This window comes from Phaseolus vulgaris, chromosome 7 (genome assembly GCF_051622355.1).
Source record: "Phaseolus vulgaris cultivar YP4 chromosome 7, ASM5162235v1, whole genome shotgun sequence".
Taxonomy (NCBI): domain Eukaryota; kingdom Viridiplantae; phylum Streptophyta; class Magnoliopsida; order Fabales; family Fabaceae; genus Phaseolus; species Phaseolus vulgaris.
Genome location: NC_143504.1, coordinates 46,937,200 through 46,951,829, shown reverse-complemented (window position 1 = coordinate 46,951,829; position 14,630 = coordinate 46,937,200).

The following is a 14,630-nucleotide window of genomic DNA, read 5'->3' as shown; positions in this document are numbered from 1 at the left end:
GCCTTCCCCTAATCGGACCCTCTGACCTAGATGAAAATAAAATGGTGACGGAAAGGGAAGACATGGTTACCTTTGAAGACTGTTCAACCGATACACATAGATTATAAGGAAAACTCGCTCGGCTCTCGGATTCTCGAAGCAAATTCACAGTTAACGCGTGAAAAATGGAACCCACCACCAGTCCTATTTATAGGTTGAGGAAAGGGCGACTACGAACCGTGACACTTGATCTCCACCATTGGATTAACTCGACATCAACAATTCAAATCACGTGACTCTGCGCTTCCTGGAAGCACATCACATCCACATGCCTCGAACACTTCAATAAGCTTCCTCAACTCGGCTTCCGGTGCATATGCGCAATCACACAACATAATGTACATGTGGAGATGTCATTCACACAAAGTAGCGGCCACCCGGTCTATCGACCATATAAGACCCTACATAGAGTTCCTCTACTAGGGCCTGAGGGGCATAAAAAAAAGATCAAACCATCAAGTGTCTATAAAAAAAAATCATAATTCATCTTTCATATGTCAGACTTCTACTGACTCACAACAGATAGACACTTGACTCTACTTCTGAAAGACTCGTGCGTTGACTTAGACTTAGAGATTTGCACATGTCATACTATCTCACTGTGAAATCTATACGGCTATGCACATAAATAATCTTAATATCATCTCTCGTAGTATGATAGGGTTAATTCATATAACAAGTCAAGTTAGTTATCTTCCAAACAACTTACCCATTCATATGAACCTCATTCGACTCTCACCACCTAAATAACTTCATCTATATGATTCCATTATCTCAAGAGAGTCAAGATATCTCCTTCTAGACAAATCCCTTGTCAATGCACACCCTAAATCATCTTAACACGGTATTTTCTTTTCTGAAAATACTATGTCTTAATTAAATTCATATTCTAAATCTTACAATATCCAAAATCACACAATTACATCATACCAAAGCGTGGAATTTCAAATCATTCAAAATTTCATCTAGTAATCACATAAATATCTAATTAAAGGATTTTTCAATTAAATATAAATAAAATAAAAGTCTACGTAATTTATAAGTAGAAACTATACGGAAAGAAATAAACCAACCTTTTAAAAGAAAATATAAGAAAAAAATCAGTAATTTTTTTATAGAGAGTCTAGCTTAAGCGAGAATGGGTCTCGCTCAAGCGAAAATTCTCTCACTTGAGAAAGAATCAACCCGAGAGCACCTAGAATTTCATCCCAGGCCTCGCTTGAGCGAAATTTCTTCTCGCTTGAGCAACGGACCTGAGAGCACCTCCTTTTTCATTTTATTCTCGCTTGAGCAAGAATTATCTTGTCTGAGCAAGATATGCAGAAAAATTCTGCATAAACCTTTTAGATTTTAAACCAACATTTCATTAAATTCATAAATTTATAAATCTACATATTACATTGACAGTTCATACTTAGAATTATACAAACATTATCATTGAGTCATTGAGCTATTATGTCAATCTATACATATATATGATTTCTAAATCAAAATCATATAAAATCAAACAACCAATTCTCATCAAACATTTTATTTAACTTGATTCAACAAACTATTCAAATACATTCATTGACTCATTGAATTATAAACTCATACATTCTAAGACATCTACTATATCTACAATTTAACATTTCAATTTCCGATCTACTCAAAACAAGAAATCCTGCAAACAAAAATTTGGAACTGGTGACCACGTCACCCCCATATCCAAATCTTATAGCCTAGGATTCTATTGAAAAGTAGTTTAACCTGCACCACAGCGTCCTGATAAAAAAATCTGACTATATCACTAGAACTTTGAGCTAACAAAGACTAATCCTAAAGCTAAGAGAGTCACATGTGTAAACATAGATCGAGACAAACCTACAAGTTCAAAATTTAACTTAAAGAGAAGAGTATAATTGAATTTACTCTATAAGAGATTCTGATCGGGCAACCTTGTAGTCTTTGCTGTCAGGAGTCTAATGACAGACTCCGATTGTCAAACTGATGAGCGCGAGAAGGTTAAAATCTTAGAGAGAAGAAAGAGGAAAGGAAAAGAAAACTTCTAGAGAGATAGTGGTTCTTTGAAAATAAAACCTGAATAACTGAATTTTCTATTTATATGTTCTTTTCATTTTAATAATAAAATATTCAAGTGTTATTTAAAATATATCACTTCTACTCTAAGATTAATTTTTAAATCCTTACGCATTGTGTCTGGAGGCCGTGAAGACCGGAAGACGAAGACAGAAGGAGCCACTCTAGAAGGAGTCTGACCTTGTAAGAAAAATTATTATTATTACTATAATATGATATTTCTAATTTCATAATTTTTAAAAATATGTTTTACAATTTTGCTATATAATATAAAATTATAGATTAAGACAATTTAACATTAGAAATGATTAAGTATCCATTAATTAGTTGATTTAAATATGAAAAGTGACCTATAATACTTATGTCAAAAGAACTATATCTTTCAAAAACGATAAAATAATTACATAAAATAATATTTTGTAAAAAAAACTAATATATTTTCAACCAGCCTTCAAATATATAAAAACAAATTATTTCAATCAATTTTAATAACTATATATGAAATTTAATGACTTTTCATTCTGAAAAGACCATGACCTTTTAAGAGAATAATAAATTATAATGCTTATATATATATATATATATATATATATATTCTAGTGCATTTTTTAATGCAACCTCTACTTCAAAATTTTGTACTTGTTGATTCCTTGACCATGTTTGGCAAGTGATTAGCGTACCCTTTATCAAATAGGAAATTGAAACAAAACTTGAGTCAAGCAACACATATGTACACACATCTTATGGAATATATCGATTAACATCGGACATTCTTGGTAATTTTCTCTATATGGTTGTTCATGATTTATCCATATTGTTTTATTTTGTGAAGATTGATGTAAAATTAACAATACCTTAAAATTCATTTATTAAAGGATAAAGTTTAGGATTCAATGTTCTAGTTACTAATTGTGAGGTTATGGCCGATTCCGTTATTATGGTGAAAGGGTGATTTTTGAAGGTTATCAACCTCATTGCTTATGCTTAAGGTTTTGGGGGCTGTGAGGTCATGGGTCGATCCTGTTAATATGGTAGAATGGTCTCAATGTCGATCTGGGGAATTAGTTAAGAAGATATCATTTGTTTTCAGAGGAAATAAGAGCATTAACTACGGTAATTAGTTGGATATGCGGGATATAGAGTTGTGATGGAACAAAGCCATAAAAAAAATACTAGATACAAGAAGGAAATGAGGATTCAGTATAAAAGGGAGGGGAAACCGATCAAGAAGAATAGAACAAATTGGTTGAGAACCACTTTTTCTAGCTAAACTAAATGCTTTAGTTGAGAGAAATCCTTCTTGACTAATATTTTCAAAAAACTCAAGTTTCGAGAAAAACCATTTAGTTTTGAGAATATTTTGGATTTTTATAGGTTTATGAGTTAAGAATGTGGTATTTCATTAAGATCAACTTTTAGTTTTGATGTTTTGTAGATGGTGATGTTCTTAAGCATATCCTTTACTATCCTAAGACATCTCTTTAACTTGAATAATAAGTTATTTTCAACTAAAGGGAATTGAATGATTTAGATATAATTAGTATTATGAAGTGGACTTTAAGCCTAACTCAACCCCATAAATATAATCTCTAGTCGATGTGGGATCTCCAACACCCCCCCTCACGCCGAGACTACCAACTCGTGCGTGGGACTATATATTTTGGGTGGTCCGATAGCGGCCCGATAGCGGGTGGCACGATAGGCCCAACACAAACACTCGCTAGGATAGACTCGAAATGACTCTGATACCATATTACGAAGTGGACTTTAAGTGTAATTCAATCCCATAAAACCAGCTCATAGGGTTGAGGTTTGCACCCATTTATATACAATGAAAGGCTCTAATCTCTAGTCGATGTGGGATCTCCAACAATTAGTTCTAACCTAAAATTATAATTTTTGTTAAGTAAAATGATTATATATATATATATATAATAAATTGTTAGCTTAGCTTGTTGGTATGTTGGAGGAACACATTTTGTATGAATTAGTAATTTGTGGATGTAAAATTCATTTCTATTCAACGTTTGAAATTACTTTAAAATATATAATTGATTCTAGGTCAATGTTTGGATTTTTAGACAATGTTATGGTGAGTGTTTAGATAAGTGTTAGTTTTTAAGGCTGGATTTAATATTATTTTTTTAAATAATTACTTGTTATACTTGCAAAATAAATATTTAAAATGATATTTGATATATATTTAAAATTATTCATATTATATGTTCATTTGAGATATTAACTTTTATTTCGTAACAGATAATATTTATAATTCTATCATGATTCTATTTTAATGATTAGATGGTGCACGAAATAGAAGCAGAACAAACTAATAGATTATATATATATATATATATATATATATATATATATATATATATATATATTTGTTGTAATATTTATTTTTTCTGTTAGAAAACTAAATTTTAGCATGAGAAACTCTTAACCTAGAGAAATAAAAAAAAATGAAATGGAACCTAAATAGTAATTATTAGGCATTTTTTGAAATGAAATTGTGGCTATAGTGGCTTGGGCGTGAGCATGTAGTGATGAAACTTGGCGGAACACGTGGTTGTTGATCAAACATCATTAATTCATAACCAATTATTCATTAACATTAACTAATCCATACATATTTTGCCACTTGTCTTATGCTTACTGCTACATCTTTATCATATTTTGCTCAACACCATAATTCAATTCCAACTCATCAACTAATTTCAGTAACAAAAATTTTAAAAGATTCTTTTTATTAAAGAATTTAACTTACCATTCTTAATAAATAAACTTCCTCCCATTATATATATTTCTCATTTATATAATTTAAATTCAAAATTTTATTTCAAAGGGTTGAGTGTAATGGCACTCTCACTAACAATATAATGATACCAACTCTTATTACTATAAGAAGTAGTTAACACATTACACCCTTTCATTATATTTGAGATATTTATTTAAAAGAGAAAATTGAGAAATAAAAGAATGTTAATAGTCTTTTTCTCTTTTCATTAGGGTTTTCTTTTTTATCGGTAAAAAATTAATATATATTCAAAAATGTATAAACCAAAATGTTGAAAGTAAAAACATACAGATTTTTCAGGACATATTTTCAATGTATTCTGGAAATAATACTTCCTCCAATATTTTTTAGTAACATTTAAAAGAAAAATTGTTTTAGATTAATTATAAATTATAAAACCGATGATGAATTAAATATGCTTCTAAGAGTGTCTTAATCATTTCGCCATGTATTAAGGAATTTTTTAGTAAGAGTACTGTATTGTAAAAATAAACGAGTAAATAATTATACAAATAAAATGTATAACAAGAAATTACATAATATTAAAATATTAACATTCTTCCTTTAACAAGTGTCTCCTACAGATTGATTAGTACTCTTATAAAAACTTACCTATCAATTATCAGGGTTTGTGGTGTGATTTGGTTTAGTTTTAGTTAAAAACACATTCAACTAAATATACAAATTACATATAATTCGGTTTGATATATTTTGGAAGAGTAGATCCAGATTTTGTGTTCTGGAAATAAAAATTTAGAATAGAATTCAAAAGTCAAAATATTTTTATAAAAAAAAATCTGCAATACAAAAAATTCATTCCTAAAAAAATAATTCAGAAACATATTCTGAAAAAAAAACATTTTGTTTAAGGGTATTTTCGTCTTTTCACACTGAAATTGGGTGCAGGAAGTAATTGTCTAAAACTATTGGAGTTTGGGGGTCAATGGGCTTGGATGGGCTGCTACAGAACCTTCTTCATGCCTGTTGGGGCTTTGCTATTGGTACCCCTCATTGGATATACGGGATCATACATAATGAAATCTAATTTCTCTTAAATTTTGTTGTTTGTATGACGAACTTGTTGAGAAAATTTTATTTTCTAAATTTGGTATTATTTTAAAAATAATTTGATAAGTTGTTTTTTATATATTTATACAGAATATAAAAATATAGAAGGAATCATAATGAAAATATCCAAGAGAAACATGTTTTTTATTGTGTGTGAAATTGGTTTGGTGCAATTTAAAATTTTGAGTAGACATGAGTAGGGTAAATTGATTTAGTTATGTTTTGTGGAATTAGAATTTTTGACTACTGTTAAGATCAACGTTTTTATCTATAAGTATATATATTTTCTTAAAAGGATGGTGGATTTAATATACTGTCATTGTTTTAATTAAATAGACATAGCAATTTAAGTTTTTTTTTAAAATTCAATCAGATATTATAAATATTAATTTTCCTTTTTCTACATTTATGATTAAAGATGTAAACTACGTCAGCACGTTTTGGTTCAGTCCATCATTGATTTGCTATGATAAAATGAGTTGAAAAAATATTATTATTATTATATATTCAAAACACATTTAATTATATAAATATTTTTAAGTTTTTATTGACTAATTGATATTTTAATGAAATAATTATTATACTTTTATATTAAATTACTTCGTTGTAATTAATAATTAAAAAATAATTTATAAATATTGATGATTTATGTTACAATATTATTATATATTTGTGTCTTTAAAATGATTTAATATAAAAACTTAATTTTTTAAACTACTTTTTATTTTAGATTTTAATTTAAAAAAAGTGAATTATCGGTTAACTCACTCTTGACTTACTAATTTGGCCGTGAGATATTCAAAACGCCAATTCAACTTATATACCAAGTCTACTTTACAGCTCTATTTATGATTATGAGTTTAAGCTAATAAAATATATAATGTATTAGTTATATGACAATTTTGTATTAAAAAATGCACAACTAGAGAAATAAAAATAATATTAAATTTTGAAAATTTATGATGCTAATAATTAACAATGTACATACAGACATATAAAAACCAAATTTAAAATATATGATGAAGTTGTATTTAAAACTAAATAAATAAACATTACTAAAAATTAAAGTGACCATTTCAAATTTGTATGCCAAATATTTAAAAAATAGTAAACAAAGTATATCCTTATAGTAACTAATTTATTAAATCAATATTAACAATAAATAAAAAGTTATAATTTTTTATTTTATGAATTTTAAATTGCCTAAAAGAGAAATTTAAATATACCAGTCTTGATTTGAAACATTGATGGTAACATTAAAATGCTAGATGTTATGAGACAATATAAGATAATTAATAAAATATTTAATTATTATTAAAACACATTTCAGAAGTTTATTTTCAGATACACAAATCTTCACCATTAGAACCAAGAAAATGAAACAAAAACACCTTTCCGTACCTTTTGCACCTACCTTAGCTTAAGTGACTTCCAAACACAACCACAAGCACTACCACTGTGGCTGGAATTCTTCTTTTCCAAGCTTGAAGCAACAGAACACAACCTCTTCTAAGGAGAAGGCTGCTTAAAATAAAACTCCAATACACAAAACGGGTATTTCGAATTTATGGTGGGGAAGTAGAAAATTTGGGTGCAATAAGCAAAGGTCTCCCACTTTTTCCGCAAAGGCTGGAAAAGTTACATTCGACAAAGGCAAATTCTTCCTCCACTCCATACCTTCCTCCTTCACTTCCATATTAATTATGAAAAATCAATTTTAAAATTTTTAAAATTTTTAAATAATACTAAAGGAAGCATAATCTCATATGCACCCCCACATTCCCATACTCCCCTTTCATTCACATTCTTCCCTTCTAGCCACATCAATGTTTGAGAAATCTCTTGAATTTCATGTTTACAAGAAGCAAGAAATGAACAAAACAATGTGGGTGAAGAAGAAAGCGGTTTTTGGAAAGAACTGAAACTGTATTTTCATTTCATTTTTTTCAATCCAGTAACCATTACACTGATAAGGCTTTATACATACAAAAGAGAAAAAAAAACACTCTGAGCTTAGGAACAGAGCCCGTAAGAAGGATATAGGCCCAATAACTTAAACTTAAAACCCTCCCTCAAGCTGGAGCATGTAGGCAAAGAACTCCAAGCTTGTTAATAAGTTTCTGAAAAATGCTTCGCTCGAGAGCTTTTGTTAAAACATCTGCAGGTTGCTCTGCAGATCGAATGGGCAGGAGGTGGAACAAATTCTGTTGTAGCCTTTCACGAACAACATGACAGTCAATGTCAATATGTTTCGTACGCTCATGAAAGCTACTGTTAAGAGCAATATGTTTGGCTGCTTGTGAATCGCAGTAAAGACATGCGGTGTTGGAGGTGGAGACATGGATATCTCTTAGAAGAAACCATTGCAGCTCACATGAAGTTGAAGCCAAGACGCGGTATTCTGCCTCTGAGGATGATCTAGAAACCATGCTTTGCTTCTTGGTTTTCCATGAAATCAATGATTCTCCTAGAAAAATGCAGAAACCAATAGTTGAGCGTCGAGTCATGGAACATGACGCCTAGTCAGAGTTATTAAAAGCTTTTAAATGCAAAACAGAATTCTTTGAATAGAACAAACCTTGTGCAGGTGCAGCTTTTATGTATCGCAGCACATGTTTTACAGCACAATGATGATTGATTGTAGGCTTTTGAACAAATTGACTCAGATGTTGAACAACAAAATCCCATTGAGCCAGTTTTATGGGGTTGAGTTAGACTTAAAGTCCACTTCGTAATATGGTATCAGAGCTCCTGATCTTTAGGAGTCTCTGACCGTGCCTGAAAACCCTAAGTTGCAGCCGTCATTGCTGCACAACATTGAGCCTTGCTGCAGCCTTCATCGCTGTGTAGCCTTCACCGCAGTTACTGTTCACCACGCCACTGTTCGTCACGGTTACTGTTCACCACCGCTACTGTTCATCACTGTGATGGCTGAGATCACTGAGATCGTGAATCCTATTGGGGACAGATCCCAAATTGCTGGAGAATTGCAGAATGTTCATTCTGCTTATAGATTAAATGGAAAAAATTATCTCAAATGGTCTCAACTCATTAGAACCATCTTGAAAGGAAAAGGAAAGGTCAGTCACCTGACTGATATTGTCCCTGATGAACAGGATGCCAAGTTCAAATCATGGGATGAAGAAGACTCCATGATCATGGCATGGCTGTGGAATTCAATGGTCCCAGAAATAAGTGATACCTGCATGTTCCTTAAATCAGCAAAGAAAATTTGGGAGGCAGTAGAACAAACCTATTATAAGGCCAAGGATGCTGCTCAAATATATGATGTAAAAGTGAAAACCGTGGCTGCCAAGCAGGGAAACAAATCTGTTACAGAATATGCCAATCAACTCAAGTCCCTATGGATGGAATTGGATCACTACCGAGTTATAAAAGCAAAATGTTCAGAAGACTCAGCAATCCTTAAGGAGTATATTGAACAAGATAGAGTCTATGATTTCTTGGTTGGCCTGAATCCTGAATATGATCAGGTTCGAATCCAAATCTTGGGAAAAGAGAAAGTCCCAGGGCTTAATGAAGTGGTAGCCATTATTCGGAGTGAAGAAAGCATGAGAGGACTAATGTTGGAGACCCCAACTACTGAAAGCTCAGCAATGAAAGCTAAAGGAGGAACAACCATGATAACTAACCAGAAGAAAAGCGGGTTTTCCAATATAGAGAAAAAACAGGAGGAAGTCTGGTGTACCTACTGCAACAAGCCGCGCCACACAAGGGAAAAGTGCTGGAAATTACATGGAAAACCCCCAAGAAGAGAATGGGGCCAGAAAGGAGGCCATCCAAAAAGGGATGGACAAAGACAAGCACACATTGTTAATGGACAAGGAGAAGAATCTGTCCAGCTGAATCATGAAGAGATAGAAAAGGTAAGGTCCTTCCTTAGTAAATTGGAGAAGCCCTCAGGTTTGTGCTCCTTAACATATTCTGGTAAGTTTCCATTTTCTTTTGGACTTACTGCTTCAGATACACCCTTTACCCATTTCTGGATACTAGATTCTGGTGCTACTAACCTGGTGCTAAACTCTTTTTGCCAAAAGGAAGGGATAATTCATGAGTCTTCATGTGTTAACACACCCCAACAGAATGAGATTGCAGAAAGAAAAAATGGGCACTTATTAGACCAAACTAGAGCTCTACTTTTTCAAAATCATGTCCCTAAGAAATTTTGGGGGGAAGCCCTTTTTACTGCCACCTACCTAATCAATAGGTTACCCTCTAAAATCTTAGCATCAAAAAGCCCCATGGAAGTCCTATCCTTCTTCTACCCACACCTAAACCCTACAAATAAACTCCAACCTAGAATATTTGGGTGTGTATCCTTTGTGCATGTTCATAGTAATGAAAGGGGAAAATTGGATCCTAGGGCTGTCAAATGTGTATTCTTAGGGTACTCAACCACACAAAAGGGATACAAGTGTTTTCACCCCCCGTCAAAGAGATTCTTTGTGTCAAGGGATGTCACATTCAACGAACAAGAGAGCTACTTCCAGCCTCATCTTCAGGGGGAGAATGTAAGAGAGGAAGATGAGCCTCTCATGCTTCCAAATATGGCATTTGGACCTGAAATTGGGACAAATAGCATTACTGTCCCTGAAACTGAGACAAGAACAAAACAAGCACCTGAACCAGCAGCAAGACCTGAATCAGCTCCTGAACAAGCACCTGAATCAGCAGTTGAATCTGCACCTAATGGTGGTGGGAAATTTGGAAAAAATCTGGTATATTCAAGAAGAGCAAAGGTCATTCCAGAATCTATCCATGTCCAAGAATCCAACCTACCATCTTTACATCAAGTAACAGTTTCTAATCCTAGAAATTCCAATAACTCTAATGAGTTTATTTTGGAAAATTCAGAAGCACAGGTGGATCAAAACCTGGATCTTCCTATTGCCCTTAGAAAAGGAACCAGAACCTGCACCCAACAACCACTTTACCCTCTATCAAATTTCCTATCCTTTGAAAAATTCTCTCCTACCCATAAAACCTTTTTCACAAACTTAAACTCTACACCCACACCTTCCTCTGTATCTGAAGCATTATCTGACAGGAAATGGAAATAAGCCATGGATGTGGAAATGGAGGCACTAAACAAGAACATGACCTGGGAGCTTGTCACCTTACCAACTGGAAAAAAACCAGTAGGGTGTAAGTGGGTATATGCTGTAAAGTATCGGGCTGATGGGACTATTGAGCGTTACAAGGCAAGGTTAGTAGCCAAAGGATTCACTCAAACCTATGGAGTGGATTACTTGGAGACATTTACCCCGGTTGCTAAGATGAACACGGTCAGAGTAATATTGTCATTAACAGCAAATCATGATTGGGATATGCAGCAGTTCGATGTGAAGAATGCAGTCCTACATGGAGACCTTGAAGAAGAAATATACATGGAGTTGCCCCTGGCTATGATGGACAGGTTGCTGCTGGAACCGTTTGTAAGCTAAAAAAAGGCTCTATATGGGCTGAAACAATCCCCAAGAGCATGGTTTGGAAGATTCACCAAAATTTTGACAAGTTTGGGCTACAAACAGAGCCAAGGAGATCACACTTTATTTATCAAACATTCAGTTTCAGGAGGAGTAACAATATTATTGGTGTATGTAGATGATATTATAATAACTGGAGATGACAAAGAGGAGCAACAAACGTTAAGTCAACGTCTTCCACGGAATTTGAGATTAAGAAATTAGGGAGACTTAAATATTTTTTGGGAATTGAAGTGGCCCATTCCAAGAAAGGAATCTTCATATCTCAACAAAAATATATTACTGACTTGCTTAAAGAAACAGGAAAGACAGCCTGCAAACCAGCAAGTACTCCAATTGATCCAAATATAAAGTTGGGAAGTACGAAGGAGGATAATGCCGTGGACAAGGAAATGTACCAAAGACTCGTGGGCAGGCTTATTTACTTATCTCACACTACACCAGACATTGCTTTTGTTGTGAGTCTAGTCAGCCAATTTATGCACCAACCAAAGGAGGCACATTTGCAAGCTGCCCTTAGAATTGTGCAGTATTTAAAAGGGACTCTAGGAAGAGGGATTTTGTTCAAACGAAACAAAAGTGTTCGTCTTGAAGCATACACGGATGCAGATTATGCAGAGTCAGTTGTGGATAGGAGATCAACTACTGGATACTGCACATTCCTTGGTGGACATCTAGTGACTTGGAAGAGTAAAAAACAAAGTGTAGTAGCTAGATCAAGTGCTGAAGCAGAATTTCGAGCAATGGCCCAAGGAATATGTGAACTTCTATGGCTGAAGATTATATTGGAAGACTTGAAGATAAGGTGGGATGAACCTATGAGGTTATATTGTGACAATAAATATGCAATTACATAGCCCACAACCCAGTACAGCATGATAGAACTAAACATATCGAGGTGGACAGACATTTTATTAAGGAAAAGTTAGACAGTGGCTTGATCTGCACCCCATATCTGTCCACTCAAAGTCAACTTGCAGACATACTCACCAAAGGGCTGAACTGCAGTAACTTTGAAAGAATTATATCCAAGCTGGGAATGGAGAACATCTATCCACCAACTTGAGGGGAGTGTCAAAACTGTGTTGTATTTTTTAGGAAGTTTTATATTTTATCCTTATTATATTTTTATTTTGTATCACAGCTGTATCTTACTATTAATATTAGGATTATGTATTTAGAAACAATCCCACAATCATAGGGATTTGTTTCTCTAGAATTAGTTGTCCATATTTCCTAAAATAACTAGCAGGCTCATGTATATATAGGTCTAATGACCTCATAATTTAATAGAAGAAAATATTATTCCTTCTAAACTTGATAAAACATATATCTGGTCTAGTGTTTACAAGATACAAAAGACGTCCATTGAGTCTTCTATAACTTGAAGGTTTATGAATGTCAACTTCTTCAAACATATTATCTGCCTTTTTCTGCAAGGGTGTGGTTGCTGGTTTGGCACCTAGCATCCCTACATCATCAAGGATCTCAAGAGCATATTTTTTTTGACAAAGATGAATACCTTCATGTGTTCGCGCTATCTCTAAGCCAAGAAAATATTTCAATTTACCTAGATCTTTGATTTTAAAAGTAGCATTCAACAAGTTCTTCACAGTATTTATCTCATGCATATCATCACCAGTTAGAATAATCTCATCTACATAGACTAATAAAGCAATAAAAGATTTTTCTAATTTTTTGATAAAGAGAGAATTATTAGCTTGAGATTGGATGAAACCTATGGTTAAAAGATATGAGGCAAGCTTTTCATACCACTGTCTACTGGCTTCTTTCAAGCCATATAAAGATTTGGTCAGATGACAAACTTGATTTGGTTTTGCATTGATAATTCCAGGAGGAACTTCCATATATACTTCTTCAGTGAGATCACCATGTAGGAATGCGTTATCCACATCTAGTTGTTCAAAGTGCCAATCTTTGACAGTCGCAATAGCAAGAATCATGCAAATTGTTGTCAATTTTGCTGCTGGGGAATATGTTTCGATGAAGTCAACCCTTCTCGCTGGTGTAGCCTTTTGCTACTAATCGAGCTTTGTACCTCTCAATATTTCCATCAGCTCTTCTTTTAATTTTGTAGACCCACTTACATCATATGGGAGTCTTACCCTCTTGAAGGTCCACTAACTTCCAAGTGTTGTTGATCTCAAGAGCTCTAATCTCGTCGCTCATGGCTGCCTTCCATTTATCAGATTTAACAGCTTCCTCATAGGTATGTGGTTCAGTTTGCAAAAAAAGGGAAACAAAGTAGTTAAAATGTTCATCAGATAAATTTTTATATGAAAAGACCGAATTGAGTGCATACCTTGTTGTGCCAGAGTTTATTACCTTCTCTGAAGAGGTTAGCAATTGATGATGATAATCCTCAAGGTATGCAGGGCATCTTCGACTTCTTTTTGATCTTCTAAGATCTCCAACATCTCTGTTCTCAGTGTTTGCAACTTCATTCATGTTGCCTCTATGATAACTGTCATGTGGACTTTCATACATGTATTCCATAAAATTCTGATCATAGTTTAGCTCGTTTTGTTCACTTTTATCAGTGACTTGACAAAAACTTTTCTCATAGAAGAGAACATTTACGGAGACAAATATTTCTCTGGTTTGTACATCAATGACTATATAACCTTTTGTTCCTGCTTTAAATCCCAAAAAAATACATCTTTTGGCTTTATGATCAAGTTTATTCCTGTTGTTTTCAAGAGTAGAGGCAAAACACAAACATCCAAAGATATGAAGATTACTTATATCAGGGACAATGGTGTACAATTTTTCATATGGACATTTATTTGAAATAACAGGAGAAGACACTCTATTTATGAGATGAACAACATGCATTATGGCGTAAGACCAAAAAATTTTAGGAAGATTAGATTGAAACATGACACACCGGGTCACATTTAAGATGTGTTGATGCTTACGTTCTACCACAGAATTTTGTTATGGTGTCTCAACACAAGTGGTTTGGTGAATGATACCGTACTTATCATAAAAATCCTTCCAGCAAAATTCTTGGCCATTGTCAGTTTTGATAATTTTAATTCCTTTATCAAATTGATTTTTAACCATGATAACAAAGTTGCTTAAAAAACTATGTGTTTCATTTTTATTTTTCATCA